The sequence below is a fragment of the Eleutherodactylus coqui genome, chromosome 1 (assembly GCF_035609145.1).
Source record: "Eleutherodactylus coqui strain aEleCoq1 chromosome 1, aEleCoq1.hap1, whole genome shotgun sequence".
NCBI classification, from domain to species: domain Eukaryota; kingdom Metazoa; phylum Chordata; class Amphibia; order Anura; family Eleutherodactylidae; genus Eleutherodactylus; species Eleutherodactylus coqui.
This window is the reverse complement of record NC_089837.1, coordinates 314,160,698-314,176,897: the sequence shown is the minus strand read 5'-3', so window position 1 is coordinate 314,176,897 and position 16,200 is coordinate 314,160,698. Positions and strand designations below refer to the sequence as shown.

Here is a 16,200-nt window from a genome sequence, read left to right as displayed (position 1 = left end):
TACGTATGTTATCCTGCAGCAAATTTGCCCACAAATGGGCCTCTAGATCCTGCACACTCATAGGCTGCTGAAGTTGGCGTCCTAGCAGATTCCCATAATAATCAACGATAAAACCGAAGACCAGGCAGGCCAAGGAAGTGTGGAAACCTGGCACTCCTAGGAAACCCTTGTGTGTAGGTGAGGATTATCCTGATGCATATTGCCTGCTGGAAGCCCTGCCATGAGGGGCAACACATGTGGCCGCAGGATTTCCGGCACATATCTCTGAGCTGTTAGTCTCCCTTCATTACTACTAGAAGTGACTGTTGTATGTGATGGCTCCCAATATCATCACACCAGCAGTTGGAGCAAAGGCAGCATTGAAGAGCTCACTAGGAGGCCTCCATAATAGAACACAACTGTCATCAGCTCCCAAACAGACCCTGAGATCATTGCTAAAGACTATGTGGTTTGGGCGGTAGCAGATTAGGTTTCTTGCTTACTACACCATTGCAAATGAAGGTGACAGTGTTGGGGTGTTAAAGGGGTTGTCCCGCGCCGAAACGGGGTTTTTTTTTTTCAATAGCCCCCCCGTTCGGCGCGAGACAAACCCGATGCAGGGATAAAAAAAACAAACCGGGTAGTACTTACCGAATCCCCGCGCTCCGGTGACTTCTTACTTACCCTGCGAAGATGGCCGCCGGGATCTTCACCCTCGGTGGACCGCAGGGCTTCTGTGCGGTCCATTGCCGATTCCAGCCTCCTGATTGGCTGGAATCGGCACACGTGACGGGGCGGAGCTACGAGGAGCCGCTCTCCGGCACGAGCGGCCCCATTCAACACAGAGAAGACCGGACTGCGCAAGCGCGTCTAAATCGGGAGATTAGACGCTGAAAATTAGACGGCACCATGGAGACGAGGACGCCAGTAACGGAGCAGGTAAGTGAATAACTTCTGTATGGCTCATATTTAATGCACGATGTATATTACAAAGTGCATTAATATGGCCATACAGAAGTGTATACCCCCACTTTGTTTCGCGGGACAACCCCTTTAATGACAGGATGTGTAATTTTGGGGTGTGACACCAAATTTCGTTCTGCTAAGCTCCTGGGAAGGATTCTGTGTCGAAGGTGCCATCTGTGTCTGGATGGTGGGCAATGAAACTGTTGGATCTGTTTGCACTTGTCAGCAGATCAAACAATCTTATCTACTGCTGGCCTGTCTGGACTATCCGGAGCCTGTTCACCATGTGTGCCTGCCTCACATAACCACTGCTCCCAACACCTCCTAACAGTCTAGCCAGAATGGCTTAGATGGCCGGCAGTTCATCAAAACGGGCATCCTGCTTCTCTCATTCCAATGATGCGGCCCTCTTAAAGTCTGTTAACTGAGGAAAATGTCTGAGTCGTAGAGGCTTGTCCAGTGGTCAAAGGTCTCTCAGCGAGAGGTATACTACACAAAAATAGCCGCTGAGAGCGTTTTGATAGGGCAAAGGCGAAATCACTTTTGCTGCCTTTGTTGCCAATACCCGGAGTCTAACTGGGCCACAACTGTGATCATTTACATATCTGCAAGAGACATAACTGCATATTGGGTTTTGCTGCAACCAGACATTTCTATCTGAGTGCATTATGTTTTTTGTGGAGCTTTACCATTAGGAGTTATACAGATAGTTTTTAGGTATCAGTCTCTGATAGTAGAGATAAACTTTTTGACTAAGAATATAGGATTGGCCATCCTTCATAGATGACTTCAGTTACCAAACTTTCATATTATATAGGAGCAGTCTTGATTCTGCCATGTTCGTGGACTGACCTTTGCAGACTGGGTTTTTAAATATCGGAGTATGTCCGCCTACGTTATAATAAAGGTTTATATTTTATTGAGAATTAATACCGAAGGGTTAATTTTGTTTATGGCAATTCAAATTCAGTATCTTTAATCCCGGAATATTTCTATGGCATTTAGCACTATTAGGATTGAGGCGCTAACGTGAACACAGCTCTTTGCGCCCAAACTAAACCCAGATTCGTCGCTAAAGACAATCTTATTCCACTCTGTAGCCATCCAGTTTAGTTGTTTACTGCTAACTGAGGCGATGGTGGGTGTCAAAGGCAGCACAGGTAATGGGCACCATGAGACCAAATGTCCTTCAGCCAATTGTTTGGCCTGGTCAACTTGTGTGCGTGCCCTCACTGGGCCCAACACCTCCTAAGAGTCTGGTCAGAAGGGCCCAGGTGGAGGGCAATTCGTCGATACAACCATCCACCTTCTTGCATTCCGATAATGCGCCCCTCTCAAACTCTGTTAACTGGATGAAATCTCTTTGTAGAGGCGTCTTGTAGTCAACAAGCTCCACACAAGCAGAAAAAGAGGTCACTGCACACAAGGAGCCTTTTTTAGGCCAAGGGTGGAACCACTTTTAGGGCCTCAGGTGACAAGACCGTTCATCTGATCACACCACAACTCTAATCATTTGTATATCTGCCTTAGATGCAACTGCAGCAAAACAACAACTCCTTCTAGATGCTTGATTATTTTTTGTTGCTGGGAGTGCCCTAGCCCACCATGGTTGTCAAGCAGACATCTCAACGTGTCCGGCTGTCTATAGCAAAACAAAGAATTAGAAAAGTTTTGTCTCTGCTTTTGCCGATAGATGAGAATCTATACAATAAATGTATACAATATGGTAAACATAAGTATACATGCAGAATGGCCATTTCATTGAGCTTTGTAGCTCTTAATACTTGATATGAAAGTAATCCACCAAGCTAATCTTTTCATCTGCCTGGCAGTGATGGAAGGCTTAAGGGTTCTTCTGAAATCTGACCCTGTGGTATCCTCATCCTGTTTCAGCACTCAAAGCTGGCCTGACCATTTCCTATGGTTTATAGAACCCGTTCTAATGTTAATCCTTTACATATAAGCACACATTGATATTTATTTGGAAATTCAATTTATTCAATGCAAGGAGAGTTTGGCTAAAGTTCTACATAAATGTACAAAATTATATTATGTAGACATACTATACAAGGGATACAATAGGGCTAGTTGTAGTACAGTAGTGCATTGGTGTTATTGAATGACTGTGATTGGTTAACCCAGCACCGACTTTCATTGGCTGATGCGGCGCTGGATTAACCAATCAGAGCATTAACTTATTGAAGGCGGGGTATTCAAGCCCCGCTTCCAGGATGAAATGCTCTTTCAGAGGAGGACACATCAGTGCCGCAGACCATCACGAGGACCGGAACGCCGGCGGGGTGAGTATTAGACCCCCCCGAGCCTCAGCTTGCGAACTTCTTGACTTGAGAGTAGGCTCGTAACCAGAGTTGTTGCTCTTAAATCAGAGCAAAAATTCGGGAGAGAGCCTGCTCGCAAGTCAAGAAGCTCGCAAGCTGAGGCACTCGCAAGCCGAGATACCACTGTATTTGATGTGATCATCTCCGTGAACTAACCAACAGAAATACAAAATTGGCTAGCTTGGCAGTTGATACAACCTAAAGCAATGTGGCGGGAAAAAAAAAAATGGTTCCTAGAATAGTAGTTAAAGGTGACTAAGTATCAAATAGTCACTGCCATCTCAGCAAACTTTGCATAATAGTACAAGTGAATATAAGAAACTTTGTAATATATCTTACAGGGTAAGGGGAAGTAAAATGCTTGCTTCTCCGCTTATCAGGCTCCGTCATTCCCCCCTCAACTATTGACTCGCTGCTAAAATCCCATAAAACAACAACTCATTAACAGGTCAAGAGTACGTGTCCCAAAAGTCTATGGACGTTGGGGGAGGAAGGAGGTGAGTGAAAGAAAGGGCTCATGCTTACAGGCGCGGTTTTCATCGCGTATTACGCACACAATGTACAGCCGCGTGACACTCGGTGGAGTCAATGAAAGTAAAGGCACTTTAATTGATACATTCACATGAGCTTGTAGATACATGTGAGAGATAGATTGCATTATGCTCCATTTCTCAGTGTACCACGCAGCGTCAGCCCTATACTCTTGTGTGGGCAGCGTATGCAACACTGTCCATACACAATACATTGCGTATGGGCGGCGATTCACACGTAACTCCGCTATGAAACAGAGCAGGGAATAAAAATTTTTTAAAAGTCACACTGCGCAAGACCACGTCCGTGAGATACACGGTCATGCACAGTACACTCCATTCAGTGTCTTGCCGACAGAGCCGGCATCACAATAACAGGTAAAATGCTGAAGGACATCTTGGTCAATGGTAGTACATTGATTTTGACTTATCCATTCACATTAGTGTATATACATAGCGTATAATACATGCGTAAAGAAGAATGCAGCTTGTTCTATTTTACCGCGTATTTTGCGTGTACAGCAATAATGGTTCTCTATGGGTTGCATATTAAACGCTGCACTTAAGCAATACATTGCATATGTATGACGTTTAATACGCAACGCCACTATGAGACAGAGCAAAGTATTAAAAAAAAAAAAATAGTCACACTGTGCAGTGCACAATTGCTGCCATATGCAGTGATAGCCGGTTCACATGGTGGTAAAACGTTGCATAATGCGGCCGTGTGAATGAGTCCTCAGTGTTTTACTGTCTCGAAGATATTGGAATTGCCTCTGCACTGCTCAGACCTTCTTTAGAATGCCCTTCATACTATTGATGCTTTTCTGAAGGTGAGAAATAGAGACAGGAGAGCAGGATCTCCTCTACTTTCTGTGTGTGCCATGTTAGTCATCATAGTAGCTAGCCTCCACCCACAAGCTCAGGGAAAACTGAGAATAAAAAAGAACCTGCAGAGGAGGGAATTAGTGAAAAATGCAGGATACAAGTCATCTAATAGTCAGAAATACTGACCATTCGTCATATACACATACATGACAAGTTATTGAGAAAAGTCCTCTAAAATAACAGGTACGCTCTATAGTTTACATGTCACACACACTGTTAATGTAAGACATCCCTACTACAGATACACTTCTGCAACACATGATAAAAAAACAGGATCTAAGTTTTTACACTGTGGAATAATTACCTTTCACCTTCTTGTTTGCACGCTGTAGTTCATTTTCTATGATATGTGACTCATAATACAAGGGAGCCTTGAGCAATTTTAATACCCAAAGGCAAAAACTCTCCATTTTATTTATAGGGAGACACTTTGCAAGTACAAAGTTCCATACATAATCTAGTACTGTCCTCTATACAGGATCTGTTACGGTAGAGCAACTTCATTCTTTGATTAAGTACAGCCTCTCACCATGCTTCAGTCACCAGTACTAACTGATGAAAAACTTAAGACCTTAACCCCTTAGTGACAAGCCCATTGCCTTTTTATGTCCTGGCCTGCTGGGCTTTATTCCCAGAGGACGTAAAAACATGCATCCTCTGGGAATGAAAGCCCTGCATGCTGTCGGTTAACTGAGGTAGCTGACATGCTGAAGCTGTCATCCCGGGCCGCTGGACCCCTCGGTACCGTAGGGGGAGCTGAGAATACTCACCCCCGTCCTCCACGATGTTCCCCGGCGTTCTGGTCCTGCAGGACCTGAAGCCGGCGTCTGCGCGTCGGACGGCATTACGTCACGCGCAGAGGGAGCAGGGAGTCCTGGGAAATTTAAAAACTCCCTGCTCCCGGCTAGTATAAGTAGCCGAGAGCAGGGAGCGGTCATCGAGAGCCGCTGTATGCTGTTCCCAGTCACATGATCGCTGCTATCTAATGGATAACAGCAATCATGTAAAAGTTAACAAAAATTTTTTTTTAAAAAGTTTGTTTCGTCTCCTCTCATGGATCCTATCCATGAGGGAAGATGAAATTAGATACCCAAAGCCCCCGGATTTATCTGCAGACCTTACCCTGGCTTCTGCGCACGTCACCAAAATGGCGGCCGCATGCGCAAAAGCTGCAGATTGCCAGAGTAATTAAAAATTTCCCCACACCTGGCTACTAAATGTAGCCAAGAGCCTGGAGATTTCATGGGGGAGCCGCAGTACACGGTGTTTGGTCACATAATCACAAGGATAATGACGCTCATGTAAAAGTTAAAAAAAAGCTAAAGTTTCACCTCCCATCACGGATCTGATCCGTGAGGGGAGGTGAAATTACTTAATTAAGGCCACCAGCGATGTCCCCCGACGAGATCTTTAAGTGTGGACCTTTCCCCAGGTTTGGCGTATGCGCCCGTTGCCAAAATGGTGGACGTAAGTGCAGAAGCTAGCAAGGGCACGGTAAATTTAGTAGGAAGGAGATTTTAAAGGTAGGCAAGAGCTGCAATGAGCAGTCCTTGGTCACGTGACCAGGGACCATGTAAAAGTTAAAAGACAGTTAAAGTTTGATGCTCAGTTTAGTTTGGGCCCCATTGTGCATCCAGACAGAAGATTGGGGCCACAATGGGTATGTCTCTGAACACTGGACAAACAAGGGTATCCATTTTCGGTTGAAAGTCTTCATTCTTATGTGTACTGTACAAAAAAACCCCGATTTTTAAAATGACACAATTGCCCAAAAAAATGAAAAATCGTGATTTTTGTCCTTCTGCTATGCTTCGATTCATTCAAAAACGGTGGGGTCAAAAGACACAGTACACCCCTAGATGAATTTGTTAAGGGGTCTAGTTTTCAAAATGGGATCATTTGCGGGGGTTCTCCATAGTTTTGGCCACTCAAGGGTTCTATAATTGTGCTATGAGGCCTATAAGGTCTTCAGGCAAAATGTGTGTTCTGAAAGCCACCGGCTGCTCTTATCGGTTTGGGCCCGTTGTGCATACGGACATAATATTAGGGCCACAATAGGTATGTTTCTGAACACAGGACGGATAGAAGTATCCATTTTGGGGTGCAAATCCTCATTTTCATGTGCATTATAGAAAAAAAATCTTGTCTTTAAAATGACATGTTTGCAAAAATAAAATTTTATTTTTTCTCCTCTAAATTGCATCAATTCCTGAGCCTTTGCTCAAAGTGTCCCTCAAAATGTTGAGAATCAATGTTAAATTTGTACATTCCTAAATAGTTAAAAAAAAAAAAGTTTTTCAAATGTGCGCCCATAACAAAGAAAACAGATGGAAATATATATCTCAGCAAAAACTTCTATATTATGTTTGCACATATTTGAGATATTGCAGTTGGAAATTTGAAAAAAAGAAGATTTTTATCAAAGTTTTCCCAATTTGACACTTTTTAAAATAAATATACACAAATACTATGTTTACCACCTAAATGAAGTACAAAATGTGGCAAAAAACAATGTCAGAATCACTTGGATATGCAAAACCTTTACGGTGTTATTCCATGTGACATGTCAGATTTCCAAAATTTGACCTGGTTATTAAGGCGCAAACAGGCTTGGTCCCTAAGGGGTTAAATTATGCCTGTAAGGAGTTGGATTTTTGCACCAGTGACTCTTCAAATCATCTGCACCTTTAGTAAAAGACAAACCTCCTTACTACATGGCTAAACAAGTCCCAGAAGCCCACAGCCTTGTAGCCTACAATTATGATAATAGTAGCCAACTCTTTGGAGGTGGAGGTTTTATTAAGCACTTTCAAGCAAGTTTATAGTATTCTGCCCAGCCCTTCTTAACAAGACACATAAAACGTTGGTCAATTCAGCTATTTGCACCTTGAAGAGGCTCAAACATTTTGTTTCCTTTTAAGGCGCATTCACACGGCCGTGAAAATTGTGTGAAATTTTTTTTTTTTTTGTTTTTTAACACAATTGTTAAACAGACAGTTTACAACGATGTCAGATCGACGTTGCTTACAAAAAGTGTATTACAGAGTAATACAGAGTATTGTGTTTTCCCAATTACTGCAATTGACAATAGGATTGTATCAAAAATATACCGTTTCTGTTATTACACAGTATTAATAGATCAGTAGACTAAAAAACATTCAACCCTGAACTCAAATTTAAAGTTACTGGCATATAAAAGATGAAAAGAAACGCCTCCCAAGGGGGAAGTTAACCGTTAGTTGGTGTGGAATGTGGATCCAACCAAGAGCTCCATATTTTTTGAAACTTGCTAGGACAGCCCCTATGTTGGTATATGACCTAGTCATAAGGGATAATTGTGTTGACCAGCCCTTTCCAACTTGCCAATGAGGGCAATTCCACCGCCATCTACTCCATGGTAACTTTACCAAGCTAAAAATGGTATTTCTCTAAGAAATATTCGTGTATAATGTGGTCAGTGTTCCTCATCAAATAGGCAGAACCACACATTCTTTAGGTCTAGATTTATGTTCAAGGTAAGAGTGGGGATATAAAATTAATAACCTCAGACCAAAAACTCGTTACGTAAGGGCAGTCCCATATCGAATGCCAGAAATCGGCATTGAGTTGATGGCATCTGTGACAGGCTGATGTTGGCGTTTTTGTGGAGATGTACTGGGATCAGATAACACTAGTGAATAATATAGAGTTGGATTCATTTATTATTAACAGCTGGGGATACAGCCAGATGGGATTCCACTATATCTGACCATTCTTCATTCGTTAATAAAGGGATACAAGACTGGCTAGACAGTGGGTTATAGCTGATCTTAGCTGAGAGTAGATGGGTATAAGGCACTGATATAAGGCCTTTTGGCCCATGGGATCTGAGCATACCTATTATAGGGTATTTTGATATTTGGATGGCAACCGAAGAAAACTGGGTATTTAGAGCATGTCGTAGCTGGAAGTATCGAAACCATTGAAGTCAAGGCGCCTGCAGATTTGCACACAACTGGGTGAATGTAATAATTATATTGTTGTCATATACATCCCCCAATTCAGAGATACCTAATGAGACCCAATATTGACAATCTGGTATTGTCTGTAATGAGGGTAGGGTGGGATTATTCCATAGGGAGAGATCTGCCATAGTATCTCTAAAGTCTTGAATATTTTTTGTAGTTCACCATATAAATATGGCTAATTTGTGCATGGGCAATGTATTAGAGGATGTGGTGTATCCTGGGCATTCTAGATAGCTGAAGCTCCTGTTGTAGGACCCATGGTTGCAGGTTCCACAATTGGCCCGCCAAGTAGTATAAGTGAAAATCTGCCAATACCATTCCAGCCTGATTCTTGAGTCTTTGTAGTGTGGTAAGTTTTAATTTGGAACGGGATGGGCCCCATATGAACATAGTCAGAAGGAAATTCATGGAGCAGAAAAATTGCATTGGGATTTTTCCTGGCATATGCTGTAAAATATATAAACACTTAGGTTGTATTACCATTTTAATTAAGTTTATACGCCCTGCCACTGAGAGAGGTAGCCCAGACCATGTTTTAAGTTTAGCTCTATCAACTTCCTCCAATGGGGCAATAGTTCCTGCCATTATATTTTCATGGTCGCCAACCATGGTTATTCCTAGGTATTTAAATTTAGACACTACTGGCAGTCACAGTCAGAGATAGAAGGATTAATAGTTGAATTCTGACCTGTAAATAGAATAGCGGATTTCTGCCAATTAATATATAGGCCAGAAAATTTGGAAAGGAGGTTATATGGTTTAAGGCTTGTGGGAAGCACTGTTCAGGGTTTTGCAGGAATAGAATCATGTCATCAGCGTATAGCCCCACAACACTTTCTTTTACTCCCCAGCTGTGATAGCGGGAGTGCACGGAAATCTAATGGCCATTGCCTCTATGGCGATAGCATAAGGCAGGAGGCAAAGGACAGCCCTGCCGAGTACCGCATGATAATGTAAAGCAATTTGATGGAATACCGTTAATAATAACAACATTTGCTTTTGGAGATCTATATATATAATTTGAATTCACTTTAGGAAGAGAGGGCCGAACCCAAAACGACTAAGACAGGCCTCTAGGAAAGTCCACTCTAGTGAATGAAGATCTTTCATAGTGTCCAATGAGGCCAATGCCCAGGGCATCTTATGTGCTCTGCCCAGTCGAATAATTGTTTGGACACGAGGGATATTTATTGTTGTGGATTTACCGGGCATAAAGCCTGTTTGGTCAGGGTGAAAAATGGAGAGAATAACTTGGTTCAGCTTGGTAACTAGTACTTTGGTTAGAATCTTGTAGTCTACGTTGACCAATGAGATTGGTCAACTAGTGGGGTCTTTACCAGGTTTTAAGAGGACAATAATGGCAGCATCATATAAGGAAGAGGGAAGAGAGCCTGCTGCAATGTGTCATGTAGCAAAGGGGAGAGTTGCTCCCCATAATTTTGATAGACTTCTAAAAATTGTGCAAGATTTGTGCTGTGGAAGACAGACGAATATGAACCCCATTATTTTGAATGGGTTCATATACACACAAGCTATTTGTTTTTCCGCATCACGGTGTGGGAAAAAAATCGTGGCATGTCCTATCTTTGGGCATTCCTTTGGAACGCATCACCCATTGTTTTCAATGGGACAGGAAAACACATCACATGCCGTGCGATGTGAAGCTCCTATTGAAAACAACTCCACAAAGTGACGGGAGGCTCTTTCTACAGAAAAACGTCTCGCATCCGCCAGTAATTTGCATGTACACGAGCGCAATATCGGGCCAAGTTTCACGGCCTGATATCCCGCTCGGCCATGTGTAGGAAGCCTCAAGCACAGATCTGGAACCCTCAGCAGGAGGTCCCAGGCGGGGAGAACATACATGATCACGTCTCTGTACACAAGCAGCTTTACAAAGTCCTATCCACTTTAGTTTATGGGTACTTTTACACGGGCTGACAGTCGCTCAAGTAACCTCTCAAAAGAGTGATTATAGGCGACTGTCGTTCCATATAAACATGGGACCAAGAGGGACATGAGAATCGCTCACTTTTTGAAATCGCTTGGTTTCCAGCTCACTGAAAAAAATAAGTGACCATGTAAACAGGCAGTTTGAATGACTGCCTGTTTACTGTGAGGTCAGGGTGTACAAGGACGAGTTTGCATTGCAGAGTTTGGAGCGGACGTCTGTCTCCGGATTCTGCAGCAAATACTGCTCATAGCGTTTTTTCCTCTATGGCGGCTGGGCACAGGGCCAGATTCCGTTGCGGGCTCCCGCATGCAGAATCCGACATGCTTGTGTGCAGCCGGCCTGAAGAGATCTCCAGCCCGGTTGGCCTCCATTCAGTGTGTGACTATCCCTCCTGTGTGAAAGCAGAGGAGCAACTGTTGTCCCGTGTAAAAGTTCTCTACAAGAGCAGATGCATTTCCATCATAATCTACCATAAGGGCACATACAGCTGTCACGGAGAAGCAGCAAGTAATGAGGCATTCTCACCTGAATCATGTCAGCTGCTCGACGATATCTTATTCATGCACCGTCACTACTCAAACATGACGCCGGCACAACAGGAGCATCCAAATAGATTTCCACTTCTTACGCAACTTATTTCAGCATCCCCAAGAGAATATTCTTTCTGCTGTGAAAAGACAGAACACGTCAGCTCTGGTTCTACATGTGTGCGCTGTGTCCCATAAACGAGCATGGGGGAAAGGGAACGTTTCCAGGGAATAATAGACAATGACGCCATTTTTATCTTTGCTCTAAGAAATCGTGGCGAGTACATAGAAAGGGGGTCCTGAAAACTGTGGCAGGTGACTGACCCCACACTCATAAATGACGCCATGTCAGACCAGCAGAAACAACTCAACGCACTTTTTAAAGAAACAAAAAGGGGAACAAACTGTCAAGTCAGCTGGATGTGTCGTTTACGGAAGTGACTCCTGTATGCGTTCCCCCTGCCCGCTGGTTATTACGCAAGTACCCCAACAATCCGGAGGAACGGCAGCTGGGAGATGTCTTAGCAGGAGGACCAACAGGATTGTGGATGACATGGTTACACATAACTGCTGCGTTATAACCTATGGGACTTCACAACAGACAAGTCCGGGGTTATTCCGGACCAGCTTACATACAGCAATGCACATACATCATTACCAGAGGCGTCCGGCTCCCCTCGTACCCCCAACACACATCATTACCGGAGGCGTCCGGCTCCCCTCGTACCCCCAACACACATCATTACCGGAGGCGTCCGGCTCCCCTCGTACCCCCAACACACATCATTACCGGAGGCGTCCGGCTCCCCTCGTACCCCCAACACACATCATTACCGGAGGCGTCCGGCTCCCCTCGTACCCCCAACACACATCATTACCGGAGGCGTCCGGCTCCCCTCGTACCCCCAACACACATCATTACCGGAGGCGTCCCGACTCCCCTCGTACCCCCAACACACATCATTACCGGAGGCGTCCGGCTCCCCTCGTACCCCCAACACACATCATTACCGGAGGCGTCCCGCTCCCCTCGTACCCCCAACACACATCATTACCGAAGGCGTCCCGTTCCCCTCGTACCCCCAACACACATCATTACCGGAGGCGTCCCACTCCCCTCGTACCCCCAACACACATCATTACCGGAGGCATCCCGCTCCCCTCGTACCCCCAACACACATCATTACCGGAGGCGTCCGGCTCCCCTCGTACCCCCAACACACATCATTACCGGAGGCGTCCGGCTCCCCTCGTACCCCCAACACACATCATTACCGGAGGCGTCCCGCTCCCCTCGTACCAGCAACACACATCATTACCGGAGGCGTCCCGCTTCCCTCGTACCCCCAACACACATCATTACCGGAGGCGTCCCGCTCCCCTCGTACCCCCAACACACATCATTACCGGAGGCGTCCCGCTCCCCTCGTACCAGCAACACACATCATTACCGGAGGCGTCCCGCTCCCCTCGTACCCCCAACACACATCATTACCGGAGGCGTCCCGCTCCCCTCGTACCCCCAACACACATCATTACCGGAGGCGTCCCGCTCCCCTCGTACCCCCAACACACATCATTACCGGAGGCGTCCCGCTCCCCTCGTACCCCCAACACACATCATTACCGAAGGCGTCCCGTTCCCCTCGTACCCCCAACACACATCATTACCGGAGGCGTCCCACTCCCCTCGTACCCCCAACACACATCATTACCGGAGGCATCCCGCTCCCCTCGTACCCCCAACACACATCATTACCGGAGGCGTCCGGCTCCCCTCGTACCCCCAACACACATCATTACCGGAGGCGTCCGGCTCCCCTCGTACCCCCAACACACATCATTACCGGAGGCGTCCCGCTCCCCTCGTACCAGCAACACACATCATTACCGGAGGCGTCCCGCTCCCCTCGTACCCCCAACACACATCATTACCGTAGGCGTCCCGCTCCCCTCGTACCCCCAACACACATCATTACCGTAGGCGTCCCGCTCCCCTCGTACCCCCAACACACATCATTACCGTAGGCGTCCCGCTCCCCTCGTACCCCCAACACACATCATTACCGGAGGCGTCCGGCTCCCCTCGTACCCCCAACACACATCATTACCGGAGGCGTCCCGCTCCCCTCGTACCTCCAACACACATTACCGGAGGCGTCCCGCTCCCCTCGTACCCCCAACACACATCATTACCGGAGGCGTCCGGCTCCCCTCGTACCCCCAACACACATCATTACCGGAGGCGTCCCGCTCCCCTCGTACCCCCAACACACATCATTACCGAAGGCGTCCCGCTCCCCTCGTACCAGCAACACACATCATTACCGGAGGCGTCCCGCTCCCCTCGTACCCCCAACACACATCATTACCGGAGGCGTCCCGCTCCCCTCGTACCCCCAACACACATCATTACCGAAGGCGTCCCGCTCCCCTCGTACCAGCAACACACATCATTACCGGAGGCGTCCCGCTCCCCTCGTACCAGCAACACACATCATTACCGGAGGCGTCCCGCTCCCCTCGTACCCCCAACACACATCATTACCGGAGGCGTCCCGCTCCCCTCGTACCCCCAACACACATCATTACCGGAGGCGTCCGGCTCCCCTCGTACCCCCAACACACATCATTACCGGAGGCGTCCCGCTCCCCTCGTACCCCCAACACACATCATTACCGGAGGCGTCCCACTCCCCTCGTACCCCCAACACACATCATTACCGGAGGCATCCCGCTCCCCTCGTACCCCCAACACACATCATTACCGGAGGCGTCCGGCTCCCCTCGTACCCCCAACACACATCATTACCGGAGGCGTCCGGCTCCCCTCGTACCCCCAACACACATCATTACCGGAGGCGTCCCGCTCCCCTCGTACCAGCAACACACATCATTACCGGAGGCGTCCCGCTCCCCTCGTACCCCCAACACACATCATTACCGTAGGCGTCCCGCTCCCCTCGTACCCCCAACACACATCATTACCGTAGGCGTCCCGCTCCCCTCGTACCCCCAACACACATCATTACCGTAGGCGTCCCGCTCCCCTCGTACCCCCAACACACATCATTACCGGAGGCGTCCGGCTCCCCTCGTACCCCCAACACACATCATTACCGGAGGCGTCCGGCTCCCCTCGTACCCCCAACACACATCATTACCGGAGGCGTCCCGCTCCCCTCGTACCCCCAACACACATCATTACCGAAGGCGTCCCGCTCCCCTCGTACCAGCAACACACATCATTACCGGAGGCGTCCCGCTCCCCTCGTACCCCCAACACACATCATTACCGGAGGCGTCCCGCTCCCCTCGTACCCCCAACACACATCATTACCGAAGGCGAACCGCTCCCCTCGTACCAGCAACACACATCATTACCGGAGGCGTCCGGCTCCCCTCGTACCCCCAACACACATTACCGGAGGCGTCCCGCTCCCCTCGTACCCCCAACACACATCATTACCGAAGGCGTCCCGCTCCCCTCATACCAGCAACACACATCATTACCGGAGGCGTCCCGCTCCCCTCGTACCAGCAACACACATCATTACCGGAGGCGTCCCGCTCCCCTCGTACCCCCAACACACATCATTACCGGAGGCGTCCGGCTCCCCTCGTACCACCAACACACATCATTACCGGAGGCGTCCCGCTCCCCTCGTACCCCCAACACACATCATTACCGGAGGCGTCCCGCTCCCCTCGTACCCCCAACACACATCATTACCGGAGGCGTCCCGCTCCCCTCGTACCCCCAACACACATCATTACCGTAGGCGTCCCGCTCCCCTCGTACCCCCAACACACATCATTACCGGAGGCGTCCCGCTCCCCTCGTACCCCCAACACACATCATTGCCGGAGGCGTCCCGCTCCCCTCGTACCCCCAACACACATAATTACCGGAGGCGTCCCGCTCCCCTCGTACCCCCAACACACATCATTACCGGAGGCATCCCGCTCCCCTCGTACCCCCAACACACATCATTACCGGAGGCGTCCGGCTCCCCTCGTACCCCCAACACACATCATTACCGGAGGCGTCCCGCTCCCCTCGTACCACCACCACGCATCATTACCGGAGGCGTCCCGCTCCCCTCGTACCCCCAACAGACATCATTACCGGAGGCGTCCCGCTCCCCTCGTACCCCCAACACACATCATTACCGGAGGCGTCCCGCTCCCCTCGTACCCCCAACACACATCATTACCGGAGGCGTCCCGCTCCCCTCGTACCCCCAACACACATCATTACCGGAGGCGACCCGCTCCCCTCGTACCCCCAACACACATCATTACCGGAGGCGTCCCGCTCCCCTCGTACCCCCAACACACATCATTACCGGAGGCGTCCCGCTCCCCTCGTACCCCCAACACACATCATTACCGGAGGTGTCCCGCTCCCTCCGTACCCCCAACACACATCATTACCGGAGGTGTCCCGCTCCCTCCGTACCCCCAACACACATCATTACCGGAGGTGTCCCGCTCCCCTCGTACCACCACCATGCATCATTACCGGAGGCGTCCCGCGCCACTTGAATGACCAGCACCCTGATATCCCAACTGATGAGGACGTCTGGCTACAGCAGTGGTCTCTAGTACAGGCGGTCAGGAGCGCCATGGCCCTCCTATGTGTGGCACACAGGTCAGGAGCCTCCAGCTGATGAGCATCTCCCCACCACTAGTCCATGTAATCTGGCCGGGCATCACACAACAGGTGCAGCGCAGTCACACAGGAGTACAAGCACTGCAGGACCACCTGCGCACTCATCCCATGGGGGGCGCTGCACAGCATACCTACCCGCACGGTGCCCCGTGGCACAGCAGCACTTGCAGAGCGGCCGTACCTGCTGCTGTCGCCGCTACACTCCTCCCCCTGCCCTCTGCCAGTCCCCTCCCTCTCCTCCTCCCGGAAGTGGCGGCCAGGTTTCCTCTCCCCAGCATGGCGTCAGTTACCATGGTAGCCGCCCCATTGAATAGGCGGTGCCGTAAAGCGGAAGC

At 48.5% G+C, this 16,200-nt stretch overlaps 1 protein-coding gene across 3 annotated transcripts in view; it reads right to left on the bottom strand.

The window, feature by feature from the left end:
• Positions 1-16,094, bottom strand: part of KIAA0319L (KIAA0319 like) — an 89,856-nt gene extending 73,762 nt beyond the window's left edge. The window contains exons 1-2 of one of the 3 annotated variants that reach the window (XM_066575000.1): positions 16,001-16,094; positions 11,189-11,330 (exon numbers count right to left, since the gene is read on the bottom strand). The gene's annotated coding sequence lies outside the window, so the exon portion shown is untranslated. The remainder of the gene's footprint in view (positions 1-11,188; positions 11,331-16,000) is intronic. The other 2 variants (XM_066575001.1, XM_066575002.1) reach the window with 2 other exon arrangements.
• Positions 16,095-16,200: the final 106 nt, after the last annotated feature.